Raw genomic sequence first — 16963 nt, 5'->3', positions numbered from 1 at the left:
CTATATAAGCTAGATATTCATAAAAGTTTAGGTTCAGTTTTTATGGTAAGTTGTGAAATCTGGCATCGCAGATTAGGCCATATCAATAATGCTAATCTTAATCAAACTAGTAGATTAGTTGATGGTATTTTGATTAAAAAGATCCGGCAAATATATCAAATTGTATAGTTTGCTGTCAAGGACAATGGGCCAGTCGTGCAGACAGTGTTCTACAAATCATCCACAGTGACTTAAATGGACCAATCACTACTGGGCGCTAGATACTTTGTAGCATTCATTGATGATTATAGCCTGATGTGTTTCATATACTTTCTAAGGGCTAAGGATGAAATGTTTGACAAATTTAAAGAGTTTAAACATCTGGTGGCGAACCATCTAAAACTAGAATGAAAGAATAAAAATACTGAGATCAGACAATGGTGGTGAATATATGAGCAAGGAGTTTTCCCAATTTCTATAGAAAGTAGGTATCATTCATCAAACCTCAAATCTTCATACCCCTTAACAAAATGGTTTAGATGGACGATTCAACAGAATCATTGTTGAAAGAGCCAAGTGTCTTATGTTTGATGGAGATGATAGCAAGGTTTTGTGGGCTGAGGTTTGTAATTGTAGTACAGCTTGTTACCTCAAAAATCGTTCTGTATATGCAGGTATTACAAAAACTCCTTATGAAATTTGGCATGATAAAAAACGAAATATTAATCATTTACGAGTTTATCGTAGTAAAGTAATGGTTTATGTTCTCAAGGCAATAAGGACCAAATGGGATCACAGATCAGTAAAGCATCTACTTGTAGGTTATTGTGAAACAACAAAAAGGTATAGTGGTTTTAACCCATGCACTAGAAAAATCATCACTGGTAGAAATGAAAAAATTTACATTATGGAAAATGTTACATGGGAAGGTGAAAATATCAGTGCAGCAGAGATTACTTATTCAGTGCGGATTATTGCTGATGGCTCATTAATACCAAAGCCAACGGGTGAACTTATTGAGGAGCTTTCTGGTATTTCTACAGGGTTACTGGTAATTCGATACATTCCTTTGGAGATGTGATAGGGGAGGGGGTAAGAAGTAAATTGAACCCTAATATGTATTATGCAAAAGTTGATAGTTTTCGACATATTTAATTTTTTCTGTTTTTCTTCAAAATGTAGACCTTAGTGGTTTAAAAGGCAGTTTCCAGAAAATCCGCTGTATATTTTTTTAACTTTTTAGGCAAAATACATGCTCAACACAATAGTGTTACGTTTGTAATGGCAAAAGTCCCGCATATAGTTGTAACCATAGGTAAATTCTCGATGCAAAGTGTAATTTTTTTTCTTAAATAAAATACTACACTTTCTAGTGGATATTTTTTGAAAAAAAATTATGCTACATTCTTCAAAATTTCCTTAAAACTTCCTTATTACCTAAGCTAGCTCACAGGATACAAATGCTTAAAAGTTAGGTGACATGGTTTTGTATTTTTATTATAAATTGTAAAGTAACGCATTTATCAGTATTTACCTTCACAAATCTTGTTCAAAATGAGAGCCTCTATTGCGAATACAGGCTCGGCAGCGCCTTCTCATTTCAGTCTTTGTTGTTCTAGTTGTTATGGTATTCCTGATCTGCTGGGCAGCGTTGGTTATTCTTTGGATAAGGTCTTCCCGGGTAATTATTGGGGTTGCATAAACCAGTGCTTTCATTTGACCCCATATGTTATAATCAAGCGGGGTTAAGTCAGGGCTTCGTGCTGGCCAAGCTATTGGACCTGACCTACCAATCCAACGATTCGGGAAACGTTCATCCAGGAACTGCCGAACTGACCGCCGAAAATGAGCTGGACAGCCGTCATGTTGAAATATCATTTGTCCTCTAACGGCGAGAGGAATATCGTCAAAAAGATCTTGTAGGTCATGTCGTAAAAAATTTTTATAAATATCCCCGTTTAAATGGTCTAGGAAAAAATGTAGTCCTATTACATCCCGGCCAATAAGTCCCATCCACACATTTACAAAAAACTTTCTTTGAAAACTGGTTTCTCTTGTTAAACGGGGATTTTCTTCGGCCCAAAAATGAAGGTTATGAAAATTTGTAATGCCCTCATGACTAAACTTTGACTCGTCCGTCCACAAAATGTCGGTTAAAAAAGTTCTATTGTCTGCATCAGAATTTATAATAAATCTGCAGAATTCTGCCCTTCTTATCGGGTCCCCTTCTTCCAATCCTTGGACAGGCGTATAATGGTAAGGATGGCTTCCCATTTGCCGAATCGTGGACCAAACTTTCCATTGCGATGATGCTGTTTGCTGCGCTACGGCATTAGTGGATGTGGTTGGATCGTCTTCAAAATGTCTTAATATTTCCTCCTCATCTTCTGCTCGATATACGCGAGGAGCGCCAGCGTCACCTCTTCTTGGTTTTACGGATCCAGTTTCAGCGATAGCTCGGTAGGTCGAAGCGAAAACACGGACATTTGGAATGCGGCGGTTCGGAAAGCGACGTTGGTATTCTCGGCGAGACTTCGCGGCATTACCATTGCAAAACCCATAAACAAACATAATATCTGCATATTCAGCGTTAGTAAACGTAGCCATAGCGCAGAAACCAATAGAATACCTTCTTTGAAAACACGAGAAAAATAAACTCGAAACTCGTAATTTAACTACTTTCCACAACAATTATTGCTGTCAGACTATCTACACATCAAATTTTTAACAATAAAATTAAAAAAACAAATTGTTGCTATAGTACTTAAATACCATAGAAGTAAATACCACTTGGCATTTTTCAAGTGCGTTCTTACTATTAATAATAAAAATACAAAATTCTGTTAAAATTTTTGGTAGCATTTATAGCCTATGAGTTAGCTTAGATAATAAGAAAGTTTTACGTAAATTTTGAAGAATGTAGCATAATTTTTTTTCAAAAAATATCCACTAGAAAGTGTAGTATTTTATTTAAGAAAAAAAAATTACACTTTGCATCGAGAATTTACCTATGGTTACAACTATTTGCGGGACTTTTGCCATTACAAACGTAACACTATTGTGTTGAGCATGTATTTTGCCTAAAAAGTTAAAAAAATATACAGCGGATTTTCTGGAAACTGCCTTTTAAACCACTAAGGTCTACATTTTTAAGAAAAACAGAAAAAATTAAATATGTCGAAAACTATCAACTTTTGCATAATACATATTAGGGTTCAATTTACTTCTTACCCCCTCCCCTATCACATCTCCAAAGGAATGTATCGAACTACCAGTAACCCTGTATATGTGAAGATACCACTCGAGAGACGAAAAACTCTGGCAGTGATTATGTTCCAGTTTTTGAAGAGGTTGCAGATGGATTATCAAGAAGGACAGAAAGAGCCCGTAAATCATTTGATGATTATGTCTCATATATGTGTGCAGGCAGCTGGACAAGCAGTGCAGATAGTTCTGATGTACCCGGAACTGTAGCAGAGGCGTTATCCAGACCTGACGGACAGATGTATATTCTACTTCTTTAAATAATGGTAATATATCAGTAATGTTGAAGGCGAGTCCTGTAATTCAAGTTTAACATATCGAGAATTGATTGGTAGTCTGATGTATTTGGTAGTCATGACTCTCCCAGACATCGCTTATGCTGTAAGCTTACTCAGTCATGACAATAATTGTTGTGCATTGGCAAGCACATGTATGAAGCTTGTATGGTGAAAATCGGAATCGTATATCGCCCATCTTGCTTGGCAAAATTGACTTGGGAGCTGACAGGCAGTTGTTGACATTGACTGATAGAACATCATTTGTCATTGTCATATCATTTGACACATTTTGAGTTTGTTTTTCATTCCAATGAATGAGAGCGTGGGTCGAATTTGCTATTTGTTTTAAGGATGTTATTTTAAATTCATGACTTTTTTTTTTAGTTCTCTTTCAATATTGGAAGTAATGTTTTACTTGATTTGCAGCAAGCAATTCCAGGTTTCTGGTGAGAAAATCTTATTTTATTTATTACTATTAATAAAAATAAGTCTTTAATAAAATCAAATTCAGTTGATTTCAATAAAGAATTTTCACTTTTCAAGTATTTAATTTTTAACTTGATTATTATAAATACATATTACAAAATGTCTGGCCTCTCATTTTCTCTTCAACAATTAAAAATTGATTTAAAATTTTCCTGACAATAATTTCCTTGATGTAAGAGAATATATATTTTAAATGGTTCTGAGAAACATAGTAATAAAAGATTTTTAATTTCCTTCAGTTCCCATTACAAGAAAAACATGGAGAGCGAGATGCAATGTAAATGTTATTAAGACTTAGAATTTCTTCTGGTGGAGAGCTATAGAATTTCTTCTGGCCAGTTCTCTCCACAAATTTTAATAATGCTGATACTGCTGGCTTTACACTACAATACATATTTACTTAAACATTTATTTTGTCTTTTTTTTCTCATGAATCATTTAGTAAATTGATTCATAAGGTTTGCACTGCCTATTTTTTTATTTTAATTCATGCTCGTATCATCTCTATATCACTTCCTGTGTTCACTGAGACGAGACATAGGTATAGAGACTAAGAGACCTGAGCACCCGGAATGGATCAGAATTAATGTTTTTGTTACAACTTGTGTTCTTTTAAGCGTTTTTATTAATATGATAGTTCCAAAATATGTTGTTGTGTTGTTATGAATTATAAGAGACCAACAAATATATACTATGTAAGTAATATATGTTTATACTAAAAAGTTGTTTACATTTTCAAAGAGTTTATTGTGTTTTGTAGATGGATATTTTGTTTCTTTCAATAATACTCTGCTATAGAATTTTTAATTAATTTTAAAAATTAATATTTAAATTATAATTGAAATAATTTTAAAATCTGTTTAATTTTTTTTTTGGAAACAGATACAAGTACATATTAAATAAGGTAAAATAATAATTCATCCTCTATTGAATCTATGTGTTAATAAAATGAGGATATTATTAACCTAATGGGATTGCCTTTAGAATTTAGATGTATGATGAGAAAATAGCACAAAAATTTTGACAACCTTTTCTAATTTGTTTAAAACTAGGGTAGTTTAGTGGTAACAAAATACTTTTAAACATTTTTAGATTAATTCTAATTTATATAATATCTCTTATAATAAATTATTGTATATTATGTATATCATTTTGAGTAATTTTTTTTCAGGAAAATTTAATAATAAATGTATTAAAGAAAAACATTGTTTTATTTCCATTTGTCCAATTGGTGATATGTCGTACACTGTCGTAGATTATTGCAGTAAATTAACTCGTTTAGATATGTAAAATAAACGATTAAATGATAAGATTGTTAGATTAAATGAAATTTTATTTTCCGCCTTAATTTGGCCACGCCTTTCTACCATTTTGATTGGTTCAATAAGGCACGTCAATCTGTTAAGTTAGTTACAACAGTTTCCGTTGCCAAGCGAGAGGACGCTAGCTGATTTGTCAGAAGAATTTCTATCAGTTTGTATGCAACCACCACTTCGCTATACGTTTGTATTCTGTGTTATTCCCATTGACAGTGACTTTTTCACAGATTTGTGCCCAATTTCCACATAACAAATACCCATAATAAACATAATATATTTACAGATAATAGAACCAAACTTCATTCTTAAATAAATTTGTTTGTAGTCGGCAGTCGCTTATTATGCAGTGAGAACGCGCAAGTTGGAACAAATTCATTTAAAATTCAGGGTATGTTCGAAAAATAAACGCTCGGACACGTCGATTTTTATTTTTTGTCGATTTACGATTTTTTTGATAATGAATTCATGTATACAGGGTAAATCAAAAATAAGCAATGACCATCAACTACAATTTCTTAAATAGGAATACCTATTTTTTATTCCATTTTTGAAATCTGCACAGAATTCTAAGTATATTGTGTATACAATGTCCTATGCCTAACCTCAATATTTATTAAGAAATTTGCGATTACCTTTTTTATAAATAACCATGAATTTTTGGAACAGTTTATAGAAAAAAACAAAACACAAAAATTAAAATAAATGTTTAACCATTAACTTCCTGACAGTAAGCAAGTCGATATTCAAATTTTTGTAGGGAAGACCGGGGACAATTGAAACAGGGGACGGTTGAAACAGTCGCCATTTTTTTTAGACGCGAAGGTAAAAACTCGTGTACGCAGCCTCACAACGTTTGACTAATTCCACATTTCTGCTCGACAGTGTGAAACTAGCAGTTGAGCAAAGTGGGTGTGTTTGCGCTCGGCTCTCTTATTTTAAGTCAACAAAGTAATTTTTACGTTTCATCTAAAAAGTGTGGAAACAAGAAATTTAAGTGTAAGTACACCACTTTTTTGTTTTTAATCAATTTTTTTATGTTTTTGATATTATGTTTTAGGTTTAGCAGCCTAAACTTGTTAGTTTTAATTAAAGAGTTTGAAGAAAAATAATATTTTGCCAAAAAAAATCTGAAGGGGATAATTGAAACAAGATGTAAATAATTTGACGGGGACGGTTGAAACATAATTTATAGAAGGCTTTTGGTATTATTTTTGCGTAAATTAATTAACTGATTATAACAAACTTTCTGAGGGCTATTATTTTGTTATAGAATGCCACGTGAAAGGGTCAGGAAAACAAATAGAGGTACAAAATCCAACTTGGTTTACGAAAATGCGTATAGGGAGGTTATTAAAAATGGAGCATCCGTAAGGTCTGCGGCAGATTTGTTTGAACTAAATCATGTTACATTAGGCAGATTTATTAAGAAAAAGAAAGCATCTATTGAACAAGGGTCCACTGAAACTATAACAATGGGATATAGGTGCGTACAACGAGTATTTAACGTTGAGCAGGAAAAATCCATTGTTAAATACATAATGAAGGCATCTCAAATATTTTACGGTATATCGTCAGAAGAAATACGTAAACTGGCCTACCAAATAGCCGTAAAATATTCATTGAATATGCCGAATACATGGACTAAAAACTCATTGGCAAGAGAAGATTGGTTTTCCGGGTTTATGAAACGTAATCCTGAACTATCAATCTGTTGTCCCCAGGCTACAAGCCTTTTAAGAGCGACCAGTTTTAACTCAACAAATGTACAACTTTTCTTTGACAATCTTGCCACGGTAATAGACAGATAAATAAATTCCAAGCGAAGGACATTTATAATATAGACGAAACCGGTGTTACGACGGTACAAAAATCTGCTAAAATCGTAGCAAAAAAGGGACGCAAACAGGTAGGGGCACTTACATCAGGAGAACGTGGCACTTTGGTTACAGTGGCAATAGCGGTAAATGAAATTGGAAATAGTATCCCACCAATCTGTCCAAGATTAAGATATCAGGATCATTTCGTTCGTGACGGTCCATCTGGGTGCATTGGAGTAGTAAATGCTAGTGGATGGATGCAAGACGATGAATTCTTGCTATACTTAAGATACTTTCAAAAGCATACCAACAGTTCAATTAAAAATAAAGTTTTGCTTTTAATAGATAACCATCAATCTCATATAAGCATACCATGCTTGGACTTTTGCAAAGAAAATGGCATTGTTGTCCTCTCATTTCCCCCACACTGTTCACATAAACTACACACACTACAACCTTTGGATCGATCGATTTATGGTCCATTTAAAAAAGCTGTAAATTCAACTTGCGATTCTTGGATGAGAAACAACCCAGGCAAAACGATGATAACTTATGACATCCCCAGCATCGTTAAACAGAGTCTCTATGGTTTTAACACAATCTAATATTGTTGCTGGATTCCAGTGTACTGGTATATGGCCGTTTAATCGAGATATTTTTACGGCTTTAGATTTTGCTCCATCATATGTAACTGACAGACCTGCTCCCGAAAATTTCCAGTTAAATATCCCCCAAGAAGTCCAGGCAGTAGGTTCAAAAGAGAATAAAGATTTAAGCAGCACTGATTCTTTTCCAAAATTAGTAAATTATAACTTTCCAAGAGCGTCAACGAGCGGAGCTGTTTCGTTAGAGCCACTAAGCACCCCGCCTCCAGTTGCATCTAAAAGTGTCCAGTCAGCCTCTAACCTCTCTTTGGATGTGTTTTCACCTGAGCTAATAAGGCCGTTACCAAAAGCTCTTCCTTAGAAAACTACAGGGAAACGCAAAAGTAGAAAATCCACCATTTATAGCTGAAAAAAAAGCACCAGAAAAAGATGATATTCCACAAGAATATGAAGCAAAAAAACAAGAAGAAAGTGAAAAAAAAATTGGTGATCCAAAAAATACATCAAAAACACCAGTGTCCAAAAAAACTCGTCAACAGAATAGTCAGGACGATAGCAGCAGTGACAATGAAGACTATTATTGTCTAGTATGTTTGGAATCGTATAGAAATAGCCGTTCAGGGGAAAAATGGGTGCAATGCATTGATTGCCACCAAGTCACATGTAGAATGCACTCGTCAAGAAGATTTGTATATCTGTCATAACTGCATGTCAGAATAAATATTCTACTTTGCTAACTATATTTCAGCATTAGGATAATTATTATGTTGTTTAAAACGTTTGAATAAAAAATTCGGTTTTATTTAAGTGTAAAAATTATATGTGTCAATATTTATTTATTTTTTTCGTATTTCTAAATTGAATGTTATTTCAGTATTAAAATAAATATTTTGTTTATTCTTAATGGTGTTTCAACTGTCCCTGGTATGTTTAAACTGTCCCCGTCTCCGGGACAATTGAAACAATATACAAGGCTATATGTTTCCTTTAATATCTTACAGGCATTATATAATAAGTAAAATAACCTGATTTAAAATATACAAGGAATTAATAAATGTCCTTGAAAAAAATTTTTTAGCTGTAAATATGATTTTCTCTAAGAGAAAAAAATAAATATTTGGAAATTGTTTCAATTGTCCCCGGTCTCCCCTAATACTTTACTAAAATTTTTTGTAATACGTTAAATAAAAATTAACGTGTCCAAGCGTTTTTTTTTTGAACAAACCCCTGAATTTTAAATGAATTTATTACAACTTGTGCGTCTTCACTGTATACATTTCAGTATAGAAAAATCTATCATTTTTATTTTTTAAACCAACATTAACACTACGATTAGTATATAATATCAATATTTTTATTTCGAAACTAAGAAACTGCTCTTACTAGTAGTAGTTGGAGAAACATTTTTAAAGCTGACGGCATATATGCGACTTCACATTATATTATCAATAATTTTCGTATACCCGATGATTCAGTATTTGCTGGCGCGCCATTGGGCAGAATAAATATTTTTTGTCACTGTTATAACTTAGTTCTCAAGTTATAATAAAAACGAGAACAATAAAAAATGGGGTATACTAAATTTCATAAAAATATCTAAAGGTTATTAAATTTATAGAATTTTGTTTTAAATGTATGCATCCTGTATTATTTAATTTAATCCTACATTTCCTTTTTCCTACAATATTTAATTCAGCCATAACAGGTAATTTTTACTCGACAAACTGAATACTATAGATGTTTAAAATATATAAACACAACAAGTAATTATGCACATATAATAGCTTTTAGAGACAAATTATTGAAAAGGACGCTCACTTACCTTGATAACAGGCGAATATCGAAAACAATAAATATAAACTATTGCAAAACCACCTCAGTTCAACTAAATGACTAAAATAAGTGATATCCAATGCAGCACATATAACAATATTATTATTATGGGGAATTGCACCACTCATACAATAATATGACGCATAAGTACAGAATGTGTTTTTTAATTATTAACACATGAGCTCATGATGCTTACTTAGGTGCCTACACTATCACCGAAATTCGAGGATTTCCGTTGGAGATGTATAACCAGACTAAACCCACGCATATATTGGCAGTTAGCGCTAATTAATGTTTTATTTTTGCTTAAAATTTGTTATGGTGTCATAGCGGTAAAAATCTATTAAAAAACAAATTTTTAGTTATATTTGTGCTTCTCAATACATTTTTTCAAAAACAGATTATATATAGCAGATGTTTGAAGTAAATACGTTTTTATTCTTAATTTTTGTTATTGTTAATGCTAAAAGTTGAATCAGCAAAGTTAATGAAAAGAAAAGTGATTAAAAATGTCAAAATACAAAGAACTTTATTTTTAAGTATGTTGAAAAAATTTTGTTTTTTAAAGCATCTTTTACGAAACATGTCTAATTCATACAAAATGAAATTTCAAGTTCCACAAACGTCCCAAATAAATCATATAGTCTTTATTATCAAAAAAAGCTGTAAATTTTGTAGACAAATACTGCGAGTAGAATAAAGATATAAAAATTACTAATTATAAAAGATACTTAATATTAAAAGCATTTAAGAATAAGTACCACCAGCGACACCCCGTCAAAAGAAGGAAGGGAGGCCTGCTCATAGATTTCTAACATTAATTTATAATCTACAGAGTGTCCCGGAAAATGATGGAAATCTCTCGGATTAAGGTACAAAATAAAAAAATAATATGGAACTGTCCTGTAAAAAAACGTCCTATAGGCCTTCCCTACGTAGATACGACCCCTTAAAAACGCCGCCGGTTTTCTTGAATAACTTTTGAAGTACTTCACCTCTTAAAACGGAGTCCTCAAAACCCGCAAATGTATCAGACGTCACGGAGGGCAAGTTGAACCTATTTATGAAGTTTTTAATTAATTGTTTCTAATTATTAGCTTCTTTATTTATTACATTCATTTTTTAGGCTGTTTTATTTTTTCAAGAAAAACGTAAAATTACATTTTTTTAAACAATTCGGTTAAGGTGTCTTTCAAGAACCACACTGCATTTTTAAAAACATGATGTACTCTTTCAGATTAAACAACGTAAAATGGAACTTCATTGTTGTTTCAATAATTGTCGCATAGCTGAAAAAAAGAACTTATCATGGTTCTTTTTAATTTAAAAAAAAAACAGTGATTCTTTAATTATTTTTTTTGTTCAAAATGGCAAAACATTTTGTCTATAATGAATAGGAGTGCATTTTTTTAGTTTAAGGTTCAAGCTATCCATATTTATTATTTCAGAGCATTTATCATAGAGGGTACTAAAATTTAAGTATTATAATTTAGAACCTAATCTGCTCCTGGTAAAATAAACAAGACAAATGTGTTTTAAGGACTATTTTTTTATATTCTACTTGAATCCGACAGATTTTCCACATTTTCCGGGATACCCTGTATATGTTTTTAAATTTACAATATACAGAACTACTTCTCTACCACTTTTTCTCGAATATTTCTCTTATAGTGAATATAACGGCCGTGTAATATGCTTCGTTCTCCATCGTTATAAAGATACAGGGTGTTAATAAAGTATGTAGACAACCTTTAACCATCAAATCCTTGGTTAATTTGAAGATGAAATATTTATATAAACATGGGTATCTAACGGCTTTGTTTTGGAGCACGAACACTATTACTACAGAAAGGGAAACGAAGGAAAAACAAATTTACAATTAAAAAAAAAACATAAAGGAGTTTACACACTTTAAAAACAATATTATTTTGTAGGTACATAAAAAGTAAAAACCTGTTATCCACAAAAATGTCCAAAACGTCGGCAATATCAAAACTTAAAACTTGAGTTTTATTTGACCCTACATCCAATTGACTTAACAAAAAGCGTATTAAAATATACTGTAGAGCAAATTATTTCAAATTTCCAAACCCATTTCTAATAATTAAAATATAATAATTCTAAATCTAATTAATTTTTTATTTTAGTGAAATTTTGTATAAATGAAGCCTTTCCTTATGGATATCTAATCAGAATGTACAGGGGCCTAAAGGTAAAAAAATTAAAGAACGTCAAAAAATGTTTGTGAAGCAGATAGTGGCGGCTCGTGAGGGAGAACTCTGGGGACTCCCCCCGCTCTTAAAAACTTTCTTATCCTCACACAACATACAATAATCTATATTTTATTATTTGAAATATATTTTTTTTAAATATATCTACCTAATTATTTCGGTACATAATAAAATCGATGCTCCAAAATAAAACTATTCCGAGGCAACTCTAATCAATATTTCCTCAATGGATGGACGTAGAACGCCAACGGTGGTGCCGATCACAGATGATTTGAGCCGATTAGCGCGATGGGGTGGTGGAACGCGGTACGGGGGAAACGCTGCTGGGGACTCAACGTGATTGAGCCCGTGACCGGATTTTCGCTTTGTTGTGCAAAGATTAAAGAAAGAAAGAAAATGTGCTATATTACGTAAGAATAATCTTGTGTACAAGCATCCTAAAAGCTAAAAAAACAAAACAAAAATACAATTTCAAAAATTGACAAAACAATGAACAAAATTAAACACAAGAAGACAAAACTTTTTGAACATACTTGAATTAAAGATAACTAAATAAAACAATCAATTACTAAATAAAGGTAAACTTGTTGAAAAACTAGAGAAGAAAAAAGGAAAAAAAAACTTTCCAACATGTCCAAGGTTAAAACCTATCATTAAAAAACTCATCCAGGTTATAATATGCCTTAGCCAATAAAAGCGTATTTAATTCTCTTTTAAATTTCTTAACATCCGATATATGTCTAACACAGAGAGGAACATGATTGTAAATTTTTTTACTTATGTAAATTAATGAGTTTTTGGTAAGGGAAGACGTAGAAATAGGTAGGGGAACATCATTTACACGACGAGTCAAATGGCCAGTGTCAGAGGGTAGTTTGGGAATTTTGTGAATAAGAGCAGCTGTTTCTAAGATAAAGAGTGAAAAAAGAGTTAGGATTTTTTCAGAAATGAAAAGGGGTTTGCAAGAATCTCTTAACTTAGCAGAACACAGGTATCTAACAGCTTCTTTTTAAATAACAAAGACAATGTTAAGTAGCCCCTTATTGGTTAAACCCCAAAAAGGCAAGCCATACCGAATATGAGATTCAATAAGTGAAAAGTACACTGAACGAGCAACCACCCCTCCCAGCTCTTGTTTTGCCATTCTTACTGCAAAACATCCAGAAGATGTAATGAAGATGTAATGAATGATGGTAATTCCTAGGAACTTGCAGCACTCTTTATTCTGCAAGAGGGAATTTTCGTCAAACATCAGACCCTGAACATCGCACTTAAACCCCATAATAGACGTCTTTCTTACATTAAACACGAGCCTGTTAGAAGCACACCACCCTGATAAAATCCGAAGGTCTTCAAGGATACAAGTCTTAATATAATCAGAATTTTTATGGCTCCATAGTATGGTCGTATCATCAGCAAACTGAACCACCTTGCCCTGCAGTTTCAGTGAACTCAAGTCATCCACATACAGTAAAAATAACAGTGGTCCCAACACTGAACCCTGGGGAACGCCGCATTTTAGAGATCTAGAAGCAGACAAACGCCCAGACACTGTAACCTTCTGAGTACGATTTGATAGATAGGACTCAAGCCATCGCAACGCTACGCCCCTAAAACCATATTTATCGAGCTTAGATAACAGTATTCCATGATCCACACAGTCAAATGCTTTGGATAGATCACACAACACTGCCGCCGATGACTCTCCAGAATTCAATTCATAGATAGGACTCAAGCCATCGCAACGCTACGCGCCTAAAACCATATTTATCGAGCTTAGATAACAGTATTCCATGATCCACACAGTCAAATGCTTTGGATAGATCACACAACACTGCCGCCGATGACTCTCCAGAATTCAAGGACACATAGACACTCTCCAAAAAGCTAAAAACAGCATCATGAGTCCCTTTACCGGCTTGAAATCCAAACTGATTTGCAGACAAAATGCCATTGTGATGTAAAAAGGACAAAATTCTGCTTTTTGCAAGTTTTTCAACTATCTTAGAGAGGGTAGACAAAATAGAAATGGGGCGGAAATTACAAGGCTGATCCAAATCTCCACCCTTATGAAGAGGGATAACCACTGCCTCTTTTAAACATGAAGGAAAAATGCCATTATGTAAAGAATTGTTTATGGCAGAAACTAAAGCATTTAAGGCTGAATCAGGCAAAAAGAGTAACAGCCTTGAAGATATCCCATCAGATCCAGATGATTTATGGTTTTTTAGGCATTTGATTTCATTTTTTACTTCGGTAAGATCGACAGGATGAAAGAAAAATGAATGCTCAACCGACACTTGTTGAAGATAGCGTAAGGGATCAATGGTACTACGAATGTCCTTGAGCAAGATATTAGGTATATTACAATAATAGTCGTTTAAAATGTCAGGTCTTAACTCCGGTTCAAATACTTTTCTATGGCAATGTCTAAAATCATTAATAATCGACCAACACTCTCTTTGTCTATTTGATGACATATTTAAGCGATCCCTATAATAATTAAATTTTGCTGCTTTAATTTTCTTTCTGTACAGACTACGGTATTTCTGATGATGCGTGCTCCTCCTTTTTTTATTTGGCGCCAAACATGGACTTTATAAAGAAGTCAATATACAAAGTAAAATGAATGCAGATTACGTATATTTGAGAAAAAGCCAACAACATGGCAACGCCGCTCGATCGCATTGTTGATTCCACCGACACAAGAAATCCTTACCAGTGACCTCGTCAAAAAATATTTACATAATAAATATTTAATAATAATACGAGTAGATTATGCTTTAATTATAAACAATATTACCGTTTATAAACTCTTTATACGTTTTTTGAACGTACTTTAATAGAATAATAAAGGTAACACATACATACTTCTAATAAAAAACATTTTTATGAAGATTAAATATTTTATAATTTTTCTTAATAAGTTGTATTATTCTACGTTTATGATGCCGTTTCTTCCTTGATATAATATTATGACAGTATCGTTATTTACTTGTGTGAAAAGATCTGCTTGAATCGCCTTTTACCTTGGTGCGGCACAAGTTTTTACTATCTAACAATTGACAAAAACACTCAAATACGCCCTTTTTCCTTTTTTAACCAAAAATTAAAAAAAAAAAAACGCAGAACTTCACAAAGACCGAATGTAAACATAAAGTCGTTTGACAAGATGAAATTTCGCAAAATGACATCTGCTTCTGCTTGCGGTATTGCCATTCCAAATTTTTAAGAAGTGGTTTTTTGGAATAAGAGTGTTTTTTTTTGCTTGAAAGATTTTTTTTTGCGCTTAAAATAAGATATACCTATTTAACACCAATAAGGTAAATTCTACTTGTCAAGTAAAATTTAATCTTCGAACTAGTTTCCAAGAGATCTCTAATTTGTTTATTAAAATGTTATATGGACTTTTTTTATTATTGTAGGAAAAGTGCAGTCCTGAAAAAGTCTGTCAATTGCTAGCTGTCAATTGCTCAAGGTAATCCTGGTGCTGACGATTGGCCTAAGAGGAATATCCAATAGCGTTTACATCTTTGAAAGTTCATATATTTTAATATTTTGTGAATTAACGTTTTAATATGTTCAAGTAATAAATAGTATAGTACAAAATAATATCTTAATAGCTTTATTGAACTTGTATTCCATAGGAGATATTATCTCTTATGATCTTATGAACATTATTTTCAACTAAGTTGCAACTAAGCGGTAGACGAGACGACAATGCTTCTTATTAAAGCCAAAGTTCTAGGTCCGAACTACTCAAAGACGAAGCTTGGAATTTCTTGAATCTACAAAGGATTTGTTCCATCTTTCAGATGGATGTTACCAAGATTTCATAAGAACCTACCTTTTTTTAATTTTTTAAATCAAAATAGAATTTAATGAGTATTAGTTCGAGGACAAAAATATAGTTATTTATTAAAGATTTATATTACTCACGGTGATGTAAATGATATGTTACCTAATTTCACTTCGATATTGCCTCTAACTCTCACTCTTCAGATAGCTTTTTCAGCAAAGGACATGGAGGACGCGGTTTGACGGAGTCTATGCATACAGATGTTAATATAGAATAGGCAACAGTGCTAAGTTTCAGAAATATTTAAGTTACTGTCATAATTTATACCCTAAATACAAAGAACTCGGTAATTCAGGATGTTCATCAAAGGTTTGTTAAGTTTTACGTAAACATTATATTTGTGTATTTTTTCTATTTGTGTAATAGTAACTTTTAACACAGTATTTAATACACAGAATTATATATTTTATAAAAAGTACCATTTCACTAATATTTTGGAAACCTATTTTTTTCTATTACCTGTAAATAGTGCAAAAAATCTTAATAAATAATTTTCAAATTGTTGCTATATTACCAAATAAATGAGCACCTACAGACAAGTTTCATATTTATTTATCGGAATTTCAAACTTACCTAAGTCATAACAGTTAGATTCCATTTTTTTGCACTTTACTTTCACTAAAACACAGCAATATGTCTAAATATCAACAAACCATCAAAATAAGTGATTTCTTCAAAAACCACCAATTTGAAATAACAAACATACCAGGGTTATTACTATCACCTACATAATATAGAAAACTTGTTTAACAACCGTAAATTTTATTGCAATATACAACACTTTGCATCGAGATAATATATCTAAAAGAATTGGGCAAACATATACGTAAACACAACTTGGATGCAATTAAATGCAGTTTGATCCCTACCTTGGCACAGATAGTTTACAATTACGTGCATGTACAGGTATGCATTACATTCTGGTATCGTTGCTTGCGTTGACTATTTTTTACCGGTTTTTATCGCAGCCATGAAAAGACAACACATTCTATTTACCTTTAGCCGTTTAACATAATGGTGTGGGGTATTGTTAAATATGGATGGTTGACTGAACGTTGCTAGCATTTAGCATTAGTAGTATGGTTTTTTTAATTCTCTAATTGGATGCATCACACCGGAAGCTACCCACTTGCGTACGTTGCGTAACAGAAATAAGTATTCTGGCGACAAGATGAGTTTTTTTAAATCTTATAATGAGGCTTTATGAGTCTATATGTAAGAAGTCTCATGGCATGACCAATTTAGGGCTTATATTTTGTCTTCATTGAGATTTCATGATTTGATTCACTAAT

At 32.6% G+C, this 16963-nt stretch overlaps 1 protein-coding gene across 3 annotated transcripts in view; it reads right to left on the bottom strand.

The window, feature by feature from the left end:
* The window catches only part of LOC126736589 (moesin/ezrin/radixin homolog 1-like), a 63372-nt gene extending 46694 nt beyond the window's left edge, over positions 1–16678 (bottom strand). Inside the window, exon 1 of one of the 3 annotated variants that reach the window (XM_050441016.1) lies at positions 16541–16678. The gene's annotated coding sequence lies outside the window, so the exon portion shown is untranslated. Of the gene's footprint in view, positions 1–9570; positions 9731–16244; positions 16512–16540 lie in introns of those variants that run through there. The other 2 variants (XM_050441014.1, XM_050441015.1) reach the window with 2 other exon arrangements.
* Between the last annotated feature and the right edge of the window lie 285 nt (positions 16679–16963).

Source organism: Anthonomus grandis, chromosome 5 (genome assembly GCF_022605725.1).
Source record: "Anthonomus grandis grandis chromosome 5, icAntGran1.3, whole genome shotgun sequence".
NCBI lineage: Eukaryota > Metazoa > Arthropoda > Insecta > Coleoptera > Curculionidae > Anthonomus > Anthonomus grandis.
This window is presented reverse-complemented; position numbering and strand designations above follow the sequence as displayed.